Source organism: Morone saxatilis, unplaced genomic scaffold, assembly GCF_004916995.1.
Source record: "Morone saxatilis isolate NCDOM2014 unplaced genomic scaffold, NCSU_SB_2.0 Contig24, whole genome shotgun sequence".
NCBI classification, from domain to species: Eukaryota; Metazoa; Chordata; class Actinopteri; family Moronidae; genus Morone; species Morone saxatilis.
The window spans coordinates 15,810,074-15,818,569 of record NW_023339807.1 but is presented as its reverse complement, the minus strand read 5'-3'; the positions used below and the strand labels follow the sequence as shown (position 1 = coordinate 15,818,569).

At 42.2% G+C, this 8,496-nt stretch overlaps 1 protein-coding gene across 1 annotated transcript in view; it reads right to left on the bottom strand.

The window, feature by feature from the left end:
• Positions 1-8,496, bottom strand: part of adamtsl4 (ADAMTS-like 4) — a gene marked incomplete at its 5' end in the record, with an annotated part of 31,406 nt that overhangs the window by 15,589 nt on the left and 7,321 nt on the right.

Below are 8,496 nucleotides of genomic sequence, written 5' to 3'. Positions count from 1 at the left end.
AGAGAGACAGAGAGACAGAGAAAGAAAAGTTTAAAATGCAGTGCCACACATTGAAGTAATATGAAATCACCCAGCTATTAAACCGATGGTTGTTTCTCTCCCAGTCCCTGGAGAAGAAAGGGTGGAGTGGACTGTTGTGAGTAAAAGGAGAGGAAAAACAGCAAATAAAGACGGGGAGAATTAATTCGAGATCACAGAGGTAAGCGCAAACACGCTATACTCTAATACACAAACACACACATACATAGTCTCTGTGCTGCTTTTGGCAGTCAACAAGTGTATTAGAACCATATGGAAATAATAGATTTTTTGGAAGCGGCTGCTCACATAAATCCACCGTGGCTTTCAGTGCATGACCACAGAATGTGAGTGACTGTGTGAGCACGTGTATGTGTGTGTGTGCGAGTGTGTGAGCACATGTCCAGCTTGTGCTCGCTCAAGCAGTCCTTATGGAGCCGTACACTGGAAAGAGTTTTAGCATACCTGCACTTAAACAACAGCTGAAACATCAGGCAGACACGACATTGCTGGTTTATACTGTACAGACTATAACTCACTGAGCATTGCCCCAGTCCAGTGGGACAAACACACTCACAGACACAGACACAATATTGTACTTTTAAGCCTTGCTCGTAGTGGGGTTCTATGGCAATGGCTGTCTGTCAGATCGCTCAATACACTACTGGGTACAGACTGAAACATCTCAACAACAAACAAATTTGGTACCAGGCGATGAATCCTGTGACTTTTTGTCAGAGTTTACAGTGGAACAGTTAGCCTGGTAATAGGGTAATAAAATCTACATACAAGCACCTCTAAGGTGTTATTAATGAGCTTTAGAGGTGCTGGTAGGTGGATTTTATTACTGTTGGACAAAGCCAGGCTAGCTGTTCCCCCCTGCTACCAGTCTTTATGCTAAGCTGCACCAACCGGCAGCTAGCGGTAGCTTCATATTCAACAGACAGATATAAGAGCGTCAAATAAAATAAATATATCAAACTTTTAGCTACAGTTTACTGATCTGTACGTCTGCACTCCTCATGATGAATGCAAGACTTTACTTATGGTACTTTTACTAAGGTACAGCATCTGAATACTTCCACTACTGCACACACACTCAGCTTACTGGGTATCATTATTCTGGGAAGCCACAACCATCCTGTCTGGTTAAAAACCTACTGAGTTTACAGCCCTCTGATGTACAGCTGGTTCAAACACACATACACACACACACTCTTGCATGCCGCACACGGAGCTCTCAGATTTCCTTGCAACTCAAATCTTTGTCAGCTCCACAATCTTTCAACAATGTCTTTCACTCCTCTCTTTCTTTGATTCGTTCCTCTTTTGTTTTTTTGTTTTTTCCCCCCCTGAATCTCTCTTCACTCACACAGCTGTCACAAACAGCTGGAAAGTTCCTAGTCCCTCATCTGGGAGAGACAAGAGCAAGGGAGTTGTCAAGTTTATACACACACACACACTCACACAGATCGACATTTCCCATGTGAACCAGCCCTGGCGACAAAGTGTAACTAAAACACTCTCATGGATAAATGTCAAAGCATGCACTAAATTTCACACTTTGACTTGTGTTGTGTGTGTGAGTGAAGGAATGCATGTGGCCATCATGTCACAAGGCACTCATAAGGATCATCTGTTGGTTCTGTTCTGGCGAAGTGTGAAACCAGCCCATGAAACTTTATGTAGTATGTTCCGCCACAGTTTCACACTGCTGAAACAGACTTATTTTTGTGTTATTTATGGGAGATATGTTATAGTCTGGTTTAAGCCTTTTATACCAGAGTGTGTTTCACGTTCACTGAATACATGAGTGAATGTGGGCGCTTAAAGGTCAGTGCACGTATGTGACCTGATGTTTCCAAGTAACCGTGTAAATCTGCCCGGATGTGTGTGTGAAATGTGGTTGGTAATGGTTGTAAATATTTCTGCAGGACATAAACACGTTGGGCCCCATTTTAAACGGGATAGTTTCTGTGTATCTCTGAAGACGCATGTGTTCCTGTAAGACTATAAACAATGAGCGGACAACGACCACCAAACATACAAGGACAGTGTGTGCGTGCAGCTTTGGGATGCTACAGTACAGTTAAAAAGAAAGAAAGAGCTTCCATAAAAGACCAAAAAGGAATGTAAAATGACAAGAGAGAACACAAGAAGAAGTCAAGCCACTGCATTCATGCGTTGGTGATCGTATGAACGCTACAGGGCGAGTTGATTCTCCTCCCAAAAGAGTTTAAGGGTGTGTAAAACAGAGGGAGGCTAATGGACTGAATGGAGGAAGGAGGTGAAGTGAGAGTAAAAGCAGAAGAGAGAAGTCGTGTTCACTGGTGTTTTAATGGCTCTGGAGGAGAATTTGTGTGTTATTGTAGGGACTGGTATACTTTTGGTGTTCCCTCATTTACTATGAGGGGCAGGGTTAGGGGTCTACCCATAACTGCCAAAGGGCAGCTTGAACAGAAGGAGGGGAGGAGTGGAGTGACAGGGAGAGAGGCAGTTATTGAATAGGCCAAGGAAGGGGGAGAAAAAAGAGTGATGGCTTTTACAGAAGCAAAATACTTAAAATAGGGTGGTGATGGAAGGAGAGAAAGGCAGCGAGGATGGGCCCGGGCCTGTGGATGAAATCAAGACACTTAAACCACAAGTACACTCCAAACATAGTCAGAACCACTCAATCACTTTGCAACTTTCAAAAACATCTTTTTAAATGTTTTTTTTAAACCTGTGTTTTATTTTCACTTCATGCATTCCATACATTCAGTACAGTCCTGACGTCATTTCACTTTCCATCATTGTCTCTGCAGAAGTTTCCAACTTCCTTGACATCTATCCAGTGTGATTTGTTCCATCTCGTAAAGTTTCAGCTTCAGGTTTCATTTAATTGTGATACATGGGTACTATGCATACTTAAGGTTGTCAGTTGTGTGGCCCTTTTTCAATGTTTTTAAAAGAGTTTTAAAATGTTACTCGTCTCATGAGAGGTTATTAGGCACATTGCCAGTAGGCCTAGATAATATTAAAAGATTTCTAAGAATTTTGCAATATCTCTTGATGTCTTTTTTTAGATTATTTTTGGGCCTTTTGCCTTTATTTTTTCAGTTTCACTAGAGATACAGACAGGAAATGAGGGAAGAGAGGGGTTTGACATGCAACAGAGGTCTCTGACTGGAATCGTACCAGAGATGTTACGGTTATATGGTATGCATCTACACCACAGAGTCACCAAGACAACCAAAGTTATCATTATTTTTGACTTTTTACAGATAAAGCCGGGCTGAAATGTATTGTAGTCAAATAGCGCAAAGAAACAAGAAACTAAACCCATCCCTTTTTGTAGAGTATGATGACTTATAATGACTATTGGAAAGTTGATAACTTAATTAACAAAAATAATGTTCAGTTGTTCTTCTAGTTGTGTTGTTACACTCTTCTGGGTACTTTTATTGATTAAAGGAAAGTTAGAGTCTAGTCTATTCTTACTTTGGTCTTGTTTTTATATTTCTGGTTATCATTTACACTTCACTTGGTAATCAGGTTTCTTAACATTGTGCCCACTCAAGTAATAACTGTGAACACTGCGATTGCATCAGTACAATGAAGTCCAATGGGACAAGAAACACGAGCGGTCAGACAATCAGGGGGGGATGTAAACAAGCCAACAGTTGAGACAGATTATCTGAACCACTTTAGAGGTTAAACCGAAAGTGAGCATAAACACAATATTGGCAATAATTCCTCTCCGCAGAGGAAAACTGATCTAAGTTGAATCAAGAAGTCCGTCTGTAAACTGTTATGGATGTTTACAATGGACATTCTTGGAAATCACTTACTTTTTGCCTTTGATTTCTCTTCCAAATAGGTTTGGCTAACCTGGGGGTTTGTTTAAAATGTGTATCTGTATGTTACTAGTTGAGTTCCAATATTTTAGCAATTAATACATTGGCAATAAGAAATAGCTAAAACTAGTAAACTGAGTTGCATATAACCAGGGTTTTCCATTTAACTACAATCACTACTCACTCATTCCTTAAGTACAATCAGTAGAAAAAACAACAACGTAAAGCCATCGAAAGGCCTGTGATTGGCAAATAAACATAAAAGAAGCCTGACAGCCACTTAGCAGCAGACTAATGAAGGTAAAGATGGATCGCAGCAGAGAAGCAGGCGAAAGAAAAATGTACACAGCCAGTGGAAAAAAGACAGTCAAGTGTTTTTGTACAGGAGCTGTGAAAATTATAGATGTATTTTACTACCTGGGAGGAGGGCAGGAGAGAAAAGGTCTGTATGCAATATATAGGAGCAATGTGAAGGAGGAGAGAGGGGGTTACCGCCTGAGGGCTGAAAGCTTCGTTCTGTGCACAAATACCACACACATATAAACACACACAAGCCAAGGTCTTGATCACACATAACACGTATGTGAAACACAAACACCCAGGCCGACGCAGACAAGACTAATGAGTTTTGAGGAGGAAAGGATTATGAGGAAACTTTCACCACGTGTGTTTCCGTTGGGAAAGCCCAGGTGACAAGTCCTCGTCATCCTGCTCAATGCTCAGTCGTTTTCCATGCAAGTCTATGCCTGCACAGCTGGCCGCATCGCCTCAACAACACATACAGGTTAAGGCTGGCCGGTCATTCCTCAGGCATTACTGCAACATTACACAGACAAAGCAACTGACCGCCGGCCCCTGCAGCCATAAATCAACACGCTCCCCACGGCAGGACTAATCACTGTATGCATGCGCACAAATCCATGACATATGTTAATATATGTGTGTCCGTATGCTCATGTATGTGTTGGTCCTCTGCGATTAACATTCTCCAGTTAATCTTGTGACTAAGGTCGTGTGTCGGTGCTTTACGGGGCACCACCCAGCTCTATGCCTTGACCCCAAGGGGGTCAGAAGTCTTCCAGTGGAAATACTGCTCATCTATCAACAACAGGCAACGACTGAAGGAGGAGGCCCCGTGCCGCGCGGAACGAACGGCAAGAAAATTCACTGCAGGAGAAAAAACAGCTTAAAAGAAGAAGAAGAAGAAAGAAAACACTAGATACACACCGTAACCACAAGATCAATAAATGAAACCAGAAGTTTGCTCGAAGGAACTGAAAATGACAATCTTTCCATGTTCCAGTTTCCATATAGCAGCTCTACAAACCCACATCATATTTCTACAAACCGGAGTTTTTCATGCAAAGTGATAACTCTTGATTTAACACATACTTTCATAACAACAGAGAGAGAGAGGGGAGGGAAGTGTGAACAGCTTTCCTCTTCATTCATTTTTATCAACAGTTCCCAAAGTCGGCACTGAACTATGTGAAAGAGCTTTCACCGTTTACAGTAATGTTGCTTCTTCTGCCAGGAACCTTCAGTAAATGGATCTTAAATTGTACAATTTCAATAATTTAAAAATTAAATTGGAAAATCCCAGCACTGTGAATTGAACTCATTGTTGCAGAAACTGTGTGCATTATACTCTGGTTGCAGATGTTTTGGGGCATTTCAGCTTGCTCTTATTTGTCTGTTGTTGTGAGACCTATTCATTTAAATAATTTTAAAAGGGTAGGAAACGATAGACGGGGTGGAAAGTGAGTGAAAGGAAAAGCAGAAAGGGATGAAAAGGGAACATGAAGGATCTGAGGGAAACTCAGAGCACACAGAAGCTGATATAAAGAGACTTTAACAAGCAGGCGTACCTGGTTTTTGTAGAAAAGCAGGTACTCCACTTGTTAAAGTACTGAAGCAAAGAAAGTTACAGATCAGTCTGAATGAGTTAGTGTGGCTTGCGTGTGTGTGTGCATGAGGGCTATAAACCAACACATCTGGGACTGTTTGTCACTTCATGAGAACAACAGTAAGCGTGGCAAGATCTGCACACATTCATTAGAGCTGGAGAGTGTTGCTCCGTGCTGATAGTTGTAATAATATATTTCCTGCGTAACAACGCCTGTGTAATGACAGACTGTGATTAGATCATCAGACTCTCACTGCAGCAGCCTGAAGTCACATTACCGTGTCTGGTAGGTACAACAAAAACTCCTCAGGTTTCGGCTACGGGAGCGAGATCAATGACATTTTTATTTCAACCAGTATTACTGTGTGCTCTACAGTGGTAGTGTGCTGTTATGACTACTCAAGAGCCTAAGTTTGGGGTCAGAAGTGGTCAGTTTCTTCAAATGTGAATGTTATATCCTACATTTATATAGGTTTACATCAAGCTAAAAAACAACAAATTACAATGAAACTAGTTATGGGTGCTTATTATTGATAATCAATTAAACTTTTAAAAATGTTCAAGCAAAACTAGTGACAAAATGGCCATTTAAACTAAATGTTTTGGGGTTTTAGACTGCTGGTTGTAGAAAACAAGGCATTTAAAGAGGTCACACTGGGCTGTTTATTTCAAGACTAGAAAGGTGCTATATTAGTATTGTCCATTGTACCATTCCTGGAATGAATGTAGCCTGTGACGCAAAGCCCAGAGCGAGAAAAGTCTGTAGGACACTGCTTATGTCTCACTCCAATAACTGAAGGTGACTTAGACGAAAACATCAAAATTTTCACACTTTTTTGGGGGTATTCTGGCAGCCGGAAAGCGACGGTGCTTTAAAACAGCGAGCAGTTGTTGCCTCCATTGATTTAAGTGCAAAGACGGCAGTGGCAGTGACACGGAGAACGGGCGTGGCTACCTCTTTAGTGGCCGTAGCAGCTGGTGTGACCATGGCAACCACAAAAATCACAGTGAGGAAAACGATACAAGAGATGGTTTTACTGGTTTCTGAGTTCCTTAAATCAACTTCCTCCTCGCCAGCGAAGAACAGATAGATCAGTGAAGAGACATGGTATCAGTTTTAAATTAACTGATTATCCAGTCTTACTATATTAATCATGTAATACTGCTAACCATATCCTACAACCTGTTCTATTCAGCTGAGATTATACTAGTTGTAGTACTATTGTAATACTAGTAGTAACAGCCTGGTAGAGGGACCTACTGTAACTAAAGAGGACAAGAAGAAGAGGAGAAGAAGAGTGTGGGGTACAAGTAGGGTTCAGCAAAGTGAGAGGGACATGTCCTAACCTACATGCATCTTAAAACCACACGCTTCTGATGTGGCCTCACTTGCTGTTGCAGAGGCATGCACTGTTAGTGATTCTTGGTAAATATTTACTCTGCAGAGGACATAAAGACGAGCTAAGACGAGAGGTAATGCTTTGAGAATCACTGAAATTTGGGGTGAAAGACTTGAAAAAGGGAGAGGGCAGGAAGAGGAGGGCGTCTTTCTGTAAAATGTCTGCTTCAAGCTGGTGTGTCTCTCTATTTTTTTTTTTCAGGCAGCTTCTTCTTGAATTCCACCTTTTCCTCCCCTCTCCCTCTGACAGAATAACTTCTCCTCTTGTTACACTCTGCGTTTGCTCACACACACACACACAACCCCTCTCTCTCTCTCTCTCCCTCTCTCTCTCTGTCTCTCTCTCACACTTTTCCAAGAATCCCTCTCTTCCCCTGACACAAACTTCTTCTTGTCTTTCTGTAGAATCTTTTTCTCTCCATCCGACTCTGTCTGTTGCTGCTGCTGACCTTCCCTCACTTTACTCCCTCTGTCTCCTGCAGCACCAGGAGTGTCTACGTCCTCCCATACTACACCTAAACGCTCATTCTCACCAGCCTTCATCTCCATTTCTTTTTTCACTCCCTCTCCACCTTTTCTTCCCCCCCTTGCCCTTTAGCTCACCCTCCCACTACTGTGTGCAGATTTTCTAAAAACAGTACTCTCTTTCACTACTACTTAACTGCGTCACTTCCTTTACCACCCTCACTCTTGTACACACACACACACTTCCCCTTTTGCCCCTTTCTTCTCCTCTGTCCTTCCCCTGGTTCCCAACTTGCTTCTGAGCAACAGTACAAACACCCATACACAAAGCCAATCACACTTTTGATGGGCCTCAGGCGCAGTGTGTTATGACAAACACACCTAATATATAATAGGATGTGTCACACTCCGTCTGGCTCACCCCCTAATCACACACACACACACACACACATATATACAGTACATACAAGCCTGGGCAAAGTCCCGCATTCAACCTATTTTTAAGCAATGAAAAGACTTATAAAAATGTGGACTGACAATCTACTGCAGGAGCAAACAAGGCTAACGCAGAGGCTAATGTTGGGTAAATATGTAACCCAATGAGTCAGGCTCAGCCATCACAGGACTGCTATTAGCGCTGCTGGCACACACAGGGCGAGTATTCTGCCAACTACTAAATCTGTTTTAACATGGGGACTATCACACACAGCCGGGCAGAGACAGAAAAGGGGAGAGGGGGATGAAAGAGGGCAAGAGAGGCTGCCAAATTATCTTAAGAGATGAAAGTCAAGTACCCAAGAGTGCCAACCCGGGCCCAAATTCAAGTGTCTCCACTTCCACTCAGTAAAGAGCCAGTTGTGGAAATAACGTGT